Below are 11239 nucleotides of genomic sequence, written 5' to 3'. Positions count from 1 at the left end.
AAATATCTAAAAACAAAATTAATTAACTTTTCAAAGGAGATAGCAAACACTATTTTAATTTATAAAGATGGATGAGCAATACAGAACATTTCACCCAATGATAGGACACTACACATTTTTTTTTCAAGTGTCTCTGGAACACTCTCCAGAATAGACAATGTTAGGAAACAATATTTTAAAATATTGACATTGTACAAAGTGTCTTTTGAGATTACAAACTATTGAAACTAGAAATCAATAGCAGAAGGAAAATTGAAAAACCTGCAGCATGTAGAATTTAATACATTCTCAAACAATCAATGAGTCAAAAGAGAAATCACAAGGGAATTTAAAAATATCTTGAAACAAATAAAAACACAGCATACCAAAACTCATGGGGTACAGCAAAAGCAGTCTAAGGGGAGAATGTGCAGCTGTAAGTGGTTGTATAAAAAAGAATAGTGATCTCTAATTAACAAACGATGTTACAACTTAAAGAAATGAAGAAAAAATTAAAAAATCTATAAAAAGAAAGGAAACAATAAAGATGACAGGAGAGACAAACAAAATAGAGAACAGAAAAATATTAGAGAAAATAAACAAAACCTAAATACTTAAATAGAATGAAACTGTCTCTATAATAAAACCTATGTACAAAAAGCTCATGCCTAACATCATACTCTATAGTAAAGGACTGAAGAAAAGGCTACCTGCTTTCACAGCTTCTATTCAAAATACTACTGGAATTCTTAGCTAGAACAAATGGGAAAGGAAAAGAAACAAAAGTCATCCAAATTTGAAAGGAATAAATAAAATTATCTCTTTTCCTACAATTGTATTTCTTATATGGAGAAAACTCTAGTGGCACCACAAAAACAAATGCAAAAAATTTGTTAAAACTAACTAATGGATTTAGGAAAATTATAGGATGCAAAATCAACAAGCAAGATTATTGCATTTCTACACACTAATAATGAATAATCTGAAAAATAAATTAAGGAAATTATTTTATTGGGAAAAAAACACCAAAAAGAATAAAAAGCTAAGAATAAACTTAAAGAGACAGAAGACTTATACACGGAAAACTCTAAAACACTGTTCAAAGACATTAAAGATGGCACCAGTACATCCGACTTACTTCTATGTTCTTCTATAACATCCCACATTCATGGACTGGAAGACATAATATTGTAAAGATATCATTACTATCTAATGAAATCTATGTATTCATTTTCAGTTCAATCGCTCAGTTGTGTCTGACTCTGCGATCCCATGGACTAAAGCACACCAGGCCTCCCTATCCATGACCAACTTATGGAGAATGCTCAAATTCACTTCCATTGAGTCAGTGATGCCATCCAACCATCTCATCCTCTGTCATCCCCTTATCTTCTTGACTTCAATCTATCTCAGGGCCATCCAACCATCTCATCTTCTGTCATCCCTTTATCTTCCTGAGTTGAACCTATCTCAGCAACAGGGTCTTTACAAATTAGTCATTTCTTCGCATGAAGTGGCCCAAGTATTGGAGTTTCAGCTTTAGCATCAGTCTTTCCAATGAATATTCAGGACTGATTTCCTTTAGGATGGATAGGTTGGATCTCCTTGCAGTCCAAGGGAATCTCAAGAGACTTCTCCAACACCACACTTCAAAAGTATCAATTCTTCAGTGCTCAGCTATCTTCATGGTGTAACTCTCACATCCATACATGACTCTGGAAAAAACATAGTTTTGACTGGACAGATTTTGTTGGCAAAGTAATGTCTCTGCTTTTTAATATGCTGTCTAGGTTGGTCATAGTTTTTCTTCCAAGGAGCAAATGACTTTTTTAAAAAATATAAATTTATTTATTTTAATTGGAGGTTAATTACTTTACAATATTGTATTGGTTTTGCCATACATCAACATGAATCTGCCACAGGTATACACGTGTTCCAATTTCATGGTTACAGTCAGCATCTTCAGTGATTTTGGAGCCTGAGAAAATAAAGTTTCTCACTGTTTCCATTGTTTACCCATCTATTTGTCATGAAGTGATGGGACTGGATACTATTATCTTAGTTCTTTGAATGTTAAGTTTTAAGTCAGCTTTTTCACTTTCCTCTTTCACTTTCATCAAGAGGCTCTTTTGTTCTTCTTCACTTTCTGCCATAAAGGTGGTGTCATCTGCATATATGAGGTTATTGATATTTCTCCCAGCAATCTTTAATTCCAGCTTGTGCTTCATCTAGTGCAGCATTTCGCATGGTGTACTCTACATATAAGTTAAGTAAGCAGGGTGACAATATTCAGCCTTGACATACTCCTTTCCCAATTTGGAACCAGTCTGTTGTTTCATGTCCGTTTCTAACTGTTGTTTCTTGACCTGCATACAGATTTCTGAGGAGGCAGGTAAGGTGGTCTGGTATTCCCATCTCTAAGAATTTTCCACAGCTTGTTGTGATCCACACAGTCAGAGGCTTTAGTATAGTCAGTAAAACAGAAGTATATGTTTTTCTGGAACTCTCTTGCATTTTCAGTGATCCAACAGATGTTGGCAATTTGATCTCTGGTTCCTCTGCCTTCTCTAAATCCAGCTTGAACATCTGGAATTCCTTGGTTCACATACTGTTGAAACCTGGCTTGGAAAATTTTGAGCATTATTTATTTCTTTAGGTAAATTTATTCCTAAGTATTTTATTCTTTTCATTGCAATAACGAATGGAATTATTTCCTTAATTTCTCTTTTTGTTTTCTCATTGTTTGCGTATGTGAATGCAAGGGATTTCTGTGTGTTAATTTTATATCCTGAAAGTTTACGATATTCATTGATTAGCTCTAGTAATTTTCTGGTGGTGTCTTTAAGGTTTTCTATGTAGAGGATCACATCATGTGCAAACAGGGAGAATATTACTTCTTTTCCAATCTGGATTCTTTTTATTTTTCTTCTCTGATTAAAATGATGTTGAATAATGGTAGTGAGAGTGGGCACCCTTGTCTTGTTCCTGATTTTAGAGGAAATGCTTTCAATTTTTTCCCATTGAGGATAATGTTTGCTGTGAATTTGTGATATATGGCTCTTATTATGTTGAAGTATGTTCCTTTTATGCCTGCCTTCCGGAGAGTTTTGATCATAAATGTGTGTTGAATTTTCTCAAAGGCCTTCTCTACATCTATTTAGACAGTCATGTGGTTTTTATCTTTCAATTTGTTTATATGATGTATCACATTGATTGATTTTTGAATATTGAAGAATCCATGCATCCTTGGGATAAAGCCCACTTGGTCATGATGTATGATCTTTTTAATGTATTGTTCGATTCTGTTTGCTAGAATTTTGTTGAGGATTTTTGCATCTATATTCATCAGTGATATTGGCCTGTAGTTTTCTTTTCTTGTGTGGTCTTTGTCTGGTTTTGGTATTAGGGTGATGGTGGCCACATAGAATGAATTTGGAAGTTTACTTTCCTCTGCAAATTTCTAGAAGAGTATGAGTAGGACAGGTGCTAGCTCTTCTCTGAATTTTTGGTAGAATTCTCCTAAAGCCATCTGATCCTGAGCTTTTGTTTGTTGGAAGATTTTTTATTACAGCTTCAATTTCCTTGCTTGTGATGGCCTGTTAAGATATTCTATCTCTTTCCAGTTCAGCATTGAAAGGTTATACTTCTCTAAGAATTCGTCCATTTCTTCCATGTTGTCCATTTTATTTGCATATAATTACTCATAGTAGTCTCTTATAATCTTTTATACTACTGTGTTTTCTGTTATGATTTCTCCATTTTCATTTCTAATTTTATTGATTTGATTCTCCTCCCCTTTTTTTCTAGATGAGCCTGGCTAATGGTGTGTCTATTTTATTTATCTTCTCAAAGAACCAGCTTTTACTTTTGTTGATTTTTGCTATAGTCTCCCTTGTCTCTTTTTCATTTATTTCTGCTCTGATTTTTATGATTTCTTCCCTTCTACTAACTTTGGGGTCCTTCTTTTCTTCATTTTCTAGTTTCTTTAAGTACAATGTTAGGTTGTTCATTTGATGTTTCTCTTGTTTCTTGATGTAGGCTTGTATTGCTATGAATCTCACTCTTAGCAAGGCTTTTACTGAATCCCATAGGTTTTGGGTTGTCATGTTTTCATTTTCATTTGTTTCTATGCATATTTTGATTTTCTTCTTGATCTGTTGGTTAATCAGAAGCAATTCATTTTTAGTAGTTTTTATTCCTGTACTTGACATCTAATCTTACTGCATTGTGATCAGAAAAGAGATTTGAAATGATTTCAATTTTTAAAAAATTACCAAGGCTAGTTTTACAACCCGGGATGTGATTTGTCCTGGAGAATGTTCTGGGTGCACTTGAGGAAAGAGTGAATTCCATTGTTTCAGGGCAAAATGCACTGTAGATATCAGTTAGGTCTAACTGGTCCATTGTATCATTTAGAGCTTGTGTTTCTTTGCTAATTTTCTGCATGGTTGGTTTATCCATAGTTGTGAGTGGGGTATTAAATTCCCCCACTATTATTGTGTTACTGTTAATTTCCCCTTTCATACTTGTTAGCATTTGCCTTATGTATTGAGGTGCTCCAATGTTGGGTGCATATATATTTATAATTGTTATATCTTCTTCTTGGATTGATCCTTTGATCATTAGGTATGTCCATCTTTGTCTCTTATCATGGTCTTTATTTCAAAGTCTATTTTATCTGATATGAGTTTTGCTACTCCTGCTTTCTTTTGGTTCCCATTTGCATGAAATATCTCTTTCCAGCCCTTCACTTTCATCTGTATATGTCCATAGGTTTGAGGTGGGTCTCTTGTAGATATCATGTATAGGGGTCTTGTTTTTGTATCCATTCAGCCAGTCTCTGTCTTTTGGTTGGAGCATTTAACCCATTTACATTTAAGGTAATTATTGATAAGTATGATCCCATTACCATTTACTTTGTTGTTTTGGGTTCATCTTTATAAGCCTTTACTGTGTTTCCGGTATAGAGAAAATCATTTAGCATTTGTTGAAGATCAGGTTTGGTGGTGCTGAAACTCTCAGCTTTTGCTTGTCTGTAAAGCTTTTGATTTCTTATTAGTATCTGAATGAGATCCTTGCTGGGTAGAGTAATCTTGGTTTTAGGTTTTTCTCTTCATCACTTTAAGTATGTCCTGCCATTCCCTTCTTGCCTGAAGAGTTTCTTTTGAAAGATTAGCTTTATCCTTATGGGGATCCCCTTGTGTGATATTTGTTACTTTTCCCTTGCTGCTTTTAATATTTGTTCATTGTGTTTGATCTTTGTTAATTTGATTAATATGTGTCTTGGGGTGTTTCCCCTTGGGTTTATCCTGTTTGGGACTCTCTGGGTTTCTTGGACTTGGGTGGCTATTTCTTTCCCCATATTAGGGAAGTTTTCAGCTATTATTTCGTCAAGTTATTCTCATGCTCTTTCTTTTCATCTTCTTCTGGGACACCTATAATTCGAAATTTGGGGTGTTTAACATTGTTGGCATGACTCTGGGAAGCCCATCTTTTTTTCTTTTCCATCTCACCATCTCCTCTCCTCTCCCCATGTCCATAAGTCTATTCTCTATGTCTGTTTCCCCATTGCTGCCCTGTAAATAAAATCTTCAGTACCATTGTTCTAGATTCCATATATATGTGTTAGAATATGGCATATATCTTTCGCTTTCTGACTTACTTCACTCTGTGTAGTAGATTCTATGTCCATCCACCTCATTAGAACTGATTCAAATGTGATCCTTTATATGGCTAAGTAATATTGCATTTTGTATATGTAACACAACTTCTTTATCCACTTATCTGTCAATGGACATCTAGGCTCCTTCCATGTTCTAGCTATTGTAAAGAGTGCTGAAATGAACAATGGGATACATGTGCATTTTTCAGTTTTATTTTCCTCAGGATATATGCCTAAGAGTGGGATTGCTGGATCATATGGTGGTTTTATTCCTAGTTTCTTAAGGAATCTCCGTACTGTCTTCCATAGTGGCTGCATCAATTTACATTCCCACCAACAATGTAAAAGCATTCTCTTTTCTCCACAACTTCTCCAACATTTATTGTTTGTAGACTTTTTGATTATGGTCATTCTGACAGTATGAGGTGATATCTCATTGTAGTTTTGATTTGCATTTCTCTAATAATAAGTGATGCTGAGTATCTTTTTTTTTTTTTTTACTTTATTTTACTTTACAATACTGTATTGGTTTTGCCATACATCAACATGAATCCGCCACGGATGTACATGAGTTCCCAATCCTGAGCCCCCTTCCCACTTCCCTCCCCATACCATCTCTCTGGGTCATCGCAGTGCACCAGCCCAAAGCATCCTGTATCCTGCATCAAACCTAGACTGACGATTTGTTTCTTACATGATATTATACATGTTTCAATGCCATTCTCCCAAATCATCCCACCCTCTCCCTCTCACACAGAGTCCAAAAGACTGTTCTATACATCCATGTCTCTTTTTTCCTGTCTTGCATACAGGGTTATTGTTACCATCTTTCTAAATTCCATATATATGTGTTAGTATACTGTATTGGTGTTTTTCTTTCTGGCTTACTTCACTCTGTATAATAGGCTCCAGTTTCATCCACCTCATTAGAACTGATTCAATGGATTCTTTTTAATGGCTGAGTAATACTCCATTGTGTATATGTACCACAGCTTTCTTATCCATTCATCTGCTGATGGACATCTAGTTTGCTTCCATGTCCTGGCTATTATAAACAGTGCTGCAATGAACATTGGGGTGCACGTGTCTCTTTCAATTCTGGTTTCCTCAGTGTGTATGCCCAGCAGCGGGATTGCTGGGTCATAAGGCAGTTCTATTTCCAGTTTTTTAAGGAATTTCCACACTGTTCTCCATAGTGGCTGTACTAGTTTGCGTTGCCACCAACAATGTAAGAAGATATATGTAGGATTTAGAAAGATGGTAATGATAACCCTGTATGTGAGACAGCAAAAGAGACACAGATGTATAGAACAGACTTTTGGACTCTGTGGTAGAGGGAGAGGTGGGATGATTTGGGAGAATGGCATTGAAACATGTATAATATCATGTAAGAAATAAATCGCCAGTCTAGTTCAATGCAGGATACAGGATGCTTGGGGCTGGCGCACTGGGATGACCCAGAGAGATGGTATAGGGAAGGAGGTGGGAGGGGGGTTCAGGATTGGGAACTCATGTACATCCATGGCGGATCCATGTTGATGTATGGCAAAACCAATACAGTATTGAAAGGAAAGGAAAGTGGAAAAAAAAAGATGTACTATTAAAAAAAAGATATGGAATATTGCAATCTACTTGAAAAAAAAATCATAAAACCTGTTGTGAAAGGATCCAACAATCTAAATAAAAACTCAGAAAGGTACTTTTAAAAACTTAGAAATAAAATTAATGAACAGAAAAAGTTCTTTACCAAAAAAGATTGAAATTGTTTAAAAGAACCAGAAAAATTGTAGAACTGTAGAACTCAATGAATGAAATAAAATATGCCTGAGAGAGCTTAGGAAATATGGCAGATAAGACTGAAGAAAGAATTAGCTACTTGGAGGATAGGAATTTAGAAATGATTCAGATAAGGAGAGAAAACTAAGATTTTTTAAAAATGAAGAAGCCTTACAAGACTTTTCAGATATGATGAGAAAAAATATATATACAAATAATTGGCTTACTGGAAAGAGAAGAAAAGGAGAAAGGAGCTGAGAGTGTGTTTAAAGAAATAGCTGAAAATTTTCCAAACTTGGAGAAGGAATTAGATATATAAAGTTGAAGATGCTAATAAAATGCCTTATTACCACAATGCAAAAAAGACCTTCCCCAGATTGCTTATGGCATCATGAGTTGTTCCTTTTCCATCCCCTTTTATTTACAACTAATTGGACATTTATAACCAAATGAAGGCATTTCTGCTCTACAAAGTAGAACACAAGAGGGATCCATTCCTCCTTGCATCCAAATATGAATTAATTGGACCTTGGAACAGACTGTGGAGCCAATGGAGTTGCAGCAGCAGCATCACTAGTGTGGCAGTGATCATTCTAGTAGAAGAGGTGGAAAGTAAAACAGCTCAGTGAAAGACTGCCTGGCCACAGGGATTTAAACTGGAGGGTCCCATTGCTCTTCAATAAAACCTGGATTTCTTAGGAGAGACCTCCTTGACTCTAGGGAGGGGAAAAAAGGGAAAAAGGCAAAGAAAACTAAGTTAACATATGGCCTGCTGTCTACCCATGATTCCAGAAAGAGGTCTGCACACTGACCTCTGGAACTCACCCACATGAAAATTGCCCTGCTGAGCTCTGGGCACACTCAAAGCCCAAAGATCTAAGCATACACCTCATCCACCCCATTGCCAGTGTTTTTCTTCCCCTGCAAGCATATATGTGCACACTCAGCAAATTTAGCAACAAGTCAGCTCAGCTCCTGGAGAAGGGAATGGCAAACCACTCCAGTATTCTTGCCAGAATTCCGTGCACAGAGTCAAACACAATTGAGTGACTAACACTTTCACTTTCAGCTCCAGTAAGAGAAACAAATAACTTGAGCTCTAGCATTATCTTCTGAAAGGAAAAGAAAGGGTTATAATTGCCAACTGATTGAATTGTTGGAAACAAAGTTTTCAAAAATGGCTTTAGACCTTGCATATAAGTGATATCATATGATATTTGTCATTCTCTGTCTGACTTACTTCACTTAGTATGATAATCTCCGGGTCCATCCGTGTTACCACAAATGGCATTATTTCATTCTTTTTAATGGCTGAATAATATTCCACTACATGTATGTACCACTCTTTATCCACTCACCTTCAAAGGACATTTAGATTGCTTCCATGTCTGGCTATTGTAAACAGCACTGCAATGAACACTGAAGTAGATGCATCTTTTTGAGCCATGTTTTTCTCTGGATATATGCCAGGGTGGGGTTGCTGAATCATATGGTAGTTCTTTGTTTCTTAAGGAACCTCCATACTGTTCTTCACTGTGGCTGTACCAATTTACATTCTCATAAGCAGAATGTTCTTTTTTCTCCACATTCTATCCAACACTTATTGTTTGCAGACTTTTTGATGATGGCCATTGTGGCCGGTGTGAGGTGATATTGTAGTTTTGATTTACACTTCTCTAATAATTAGTGATGTTGAACATCTTTTCATGTACTTCCTGCCCATCTGCATGTTTTCTTTGAAGAAATGTCTATTTAGATCTTCTGCCCATTTTTTGATTGAGTTGTTTGTTCTTTTGATATTGAGCTACAGGAACTGCTTGTAAATTTTAGAGACTAATTCCTTGTTGGCCATGTCCTTTGCAAACATTTTCTGCCCTTCTGTGGGCTGATTTTTTTTTTTTTTATACTTTCCTTTGATGTGCAAAAGCTTTGAGTTTAATTAAGTCCCCTTTTGAAAAAAAAATTTCCATTACTCTAGGAGATGGCTCAGAAAAGATATTGCTGTGATTTATGTCAAAGAGTGTTCTGCCTGTTTTCCTCTAAGAGTCTTACAGTATCTGGTCTTACATTTAGGTGTTTAATCCACTCTGAGTTTATTTTTGTGTATGCTGTTAAAGGATGTTCTAATTTCATTTTTTTTATATGTAGTTGTCCAGTTTTCCAAGCACCATTTACTGAACACACTGTCTTTCCTCTATTGTGTAGTCTTGCCTCTTTTGTTGTAGATTAATTGATCATAGGTGAGTGGGTTCATTTCTAGGTTTTTGATCCTGTTCCATTGACCTATACATCTGTTTTTGTGCCAGTACCATAATATTTTGACTGACTGCAACTTTGTAGTATAATCTAAAGTCAGGGAGTCTGATTCCTCCAGCCTTGTTTTTCTTTCTCCAGACTGATTTGGCTATTCAAGGCCTTTTATATCTCCATACAAATTGTAAGATTTCTTTTGTTCTAGTTCTGTGAAAAATGCCATTGGTAATTTGAAAGCATTTATATCAAGCACATTGAATCTGCAGATTGCAGATTGGCCAGTATGGTCATTTTAGCAATATTAATTCTTTTTATTCAAGAAAATAGTATATCTTTCCAGTTGTTTGTGTCATCTTCAATCTCTTTCAATGGTGTCTATAGATTTTGTAATACATATCTTTTGTCGCAGTAGGTAGGTATACTCCTAGGTTTTTTTTTTTTTTTTGCCACGTGTCTTGTGAGATCTTAGTTCCCCCACTAGGGATTGAATCCAGTGAAAGTACAGAATCTTAACCATCGAAAGGTTGTTCCTGAATGAAAAGACACCAGGATTCTTGGCCTCTGGAGGAGAAGAATTCAATCCAGGGTCAGAGAAGAGGCTTGATTGCTCAGAGCTTTTGTGTAATAAAGTTTTATTAAAGTATAAAGGAGATAGAGAAAGCTTCTGACATAGGCATCAGAAGGGGGCATGCCGGAGTCCAGCTCCAGCAGCCAGGGATTCAACCTGAAAAGATGGACGATGTCAGCGATGATGTAGCTTCTGACTCATAGTACAGAGCTACATCGGTGGACAATGATGTAGCCTCTGACTCGAAGTACGGGACTACATCTTTATTTCAAGCTTCAGTTCAGTTCAGTTCAGTTCAGTCGCGTCCAACTCTTTGTGACCCCATGAATCACAGCACGCCAGGCCTCCCTGTCCATCACCAACTCCCAGAGTTCACTCAGATTCACGTCCATCGAGTCAGTGATGCCATCCAGCCATCTCATCCTCTGTCGTCCCCTTCTCCTCCTGCCCCCAATCCCTCCCAGCATCAAAGTCTTTTCCAGTGAGTCAACTCTTCACATGAGGTGGCCAAAGTACTGGAGTTTCAGCTTTAGCATCATTCCTCCCAAAGAAATCCCAGGGCTGATCTCCTTCAGAATGGACTGGTCGGATCTCCTTGCAGTCCAAGGGACTTTCAAGGGTCTTTTCCAACACCACAGTTCAAAAGCATCAATTCTTTGGCGCTCAGCTTTCTTCACAGTCCAACTCTCACATCCATACCTGACTACTGGAAAAACCATAGCCTTGACTAGACAGACCTTAGTTGGCAAAGTAATGTCTCTGCTTTTGAATATACTGTCTAGGTTGGTCATAGCTTTCCTTCCAAGGAGCTAGCGTCTTTTAATTTCATGGCTGCAGTCACCATCTGCAGTGATTTTGGAGCCCCCCAAAATAAAGTCTGACACTGTTTCCTCATCTATTCCCCATGGAGTGATGGGTCCAGATGCCATGATCTTCGTTTTCTGAGAGTTGACCTTTAAGCCAACTTTTTTACTCTCTTCTTTCATTTTCATCAAGAGGCT

The sequence above is a fragment of the Oryx dammah genome, unplaced genomic scaffold, assembly GCF_014754425.2.
Source record: "Oryx dammah isolate SB20612 unplaced genomic scaffold, SCBI_Odam_1.1 HiC_scaffold_23, whole genome shotgun sequence".
Taxonomy (NCBI): domain Eukaryota; kingdom Metazoa; phylum Chordata; class Mammalia; order Artiodactyla; family Bovidae; genus Oryx; species Oryx dammah.
This window is presented reverse-complemented; position numbering follows the sequence as displayed.